The 1,425-nt window shown below is 36.3% G+C and overlaps 1 pseudogene; it reads right to left on the bottom strand.

Moving 5' to 3' along the window:
* Positions 1–948: 948 nt before the first annotated feature.
* On the bottom strand, positions 949–1,123 carry LOC132222983 (U2 spliceosomal RNA; annotated as a pseudogene).
* Positions 1,124–1,425: the final 302 nt, after the last annotated feature.

Below are 1,425 nucleotides of genomic sequence, written 5' to 3'. Positions count from 1 at the left end.
AATAATTTTTAAATATTTTAATGCTTTTCCTAAGAATGTATCATTTATCATTATATATAGTTTAAAAAAAGCAAAGGTTAATATAGAAATCCAGTACACTACTTGTTCCTTAATTCAGCTCACCAACCTAGTATGTATCTTTCAACTTTTCCATATGTATACACATAAAAAAAAATATAGAGTTTAAAATAACCCTTGAGGAGATAAACTATTAATAAATTATTAGTTGTTTTATTAAGAGCTTTGGCTCCATACTCCAATCTGAATGGATGATCGAGCACTTTCCAAAGTCACTGTTAACATAAAGCAACTTAATTGGATAAATGGAGGCAGTGGCTCAAGAAGGTAACTGATTTTTCACCTCCAGGTCCTTCGTGCCTAATTAAGATGTATGCTTGGAGGTTATAGTGAAAATTAATTACTAATTTTTACAATTTGGTGTGTAGAATTCTTTGTTGAGAAGATATATTTTTTGTGTTCACTGTTTTATTATCTCAATTGTCAAAGGTTTGTAAGAAACTAACATAGGTTGTTATTCATTCTACATACTAAAACTATCACCCAAGGAGATTCTTTCATTTTAGATATATCTATTATTTTTAAATGTTCAACTTGTTTCTTCTTGGATATTGTAAATAGCAGGTATTCCAGAAAACACAAAATATATTCTAGTCTATGTTCCTAAAAGCTGTTATTATAGACTAGAGGCCTGTTGCACGAAAAGATTTGTGCAATACACCTTCCCTCCCCCTGGCTGCCGGCACCAGTTTTCCCCAGGCCTTCGCTCTGGCCGGAGCCACCTTCCAGCCTGCCAGCCCAGGTCCCCCACGGGAGGGCTGGATGAGGGCGGGGCAGGCGGATAGTGCTGTCCCACCGTGCCTGCACTATGCAAATTAGCCGCCATCTTTGTTGGCAGTTAATTTGCATATTACACTGATTAGCTAATGGGAGGTGTAGCAAAGATACAGTCAATTACCATGTTTGTCTATTATTAGATTAGCTATTGTTGATAATTACATTTTCATAACATGGTATATCTACTGATGTTCCCATATGCTCTCTCATTTTAAACTGATAAGAACAGATACTACACTTGATCTTAGCCAAAAGGCCGAGAAGCGATGCTCTCTCATTTTAAAGTCCCATGTACTCCTAACTAATATTCTATTATCATACCCATGCCAGAGAGCAAACAATTCCAGTATACTTTTAAACCAATTATGTGACCTACTGTTTTCCATGGCATTGGTGAAGAAGTGGACAAAAGAAAGGGAAGGTTTTCTTTACCACAAGAAGGCTGCACCTCTTTCTGCTCAACATCAATTAAGTTAGGGAGTCTCTTTCTCATTCTCTCTCTCTCTCTCTCTCTCTCTCTCTAATCTTGCACACATACACAAGTATATACATAGAAACACACACAAATCA

The sequence above is a fragment of the Myotis daubentonii genome, chromosome 1, assembly GCF_963259705.1.
Source record: "Myotis daubentonii chromosome 1, mMyoDau2.1, whole genome shotgun sequence".
Classification (NCBI taxonomy): domain Eukaryota; kingdom Metazoa; phylum Chordata; class Mammalia; order Chiroptera; family Vespertilionidae; genus Myotis; species Myotis daubentonii.
Note: the sequence above shows the minus strand (reverse complement) of the source record. Positions and strands in the feature narration are given on the sequence as shown.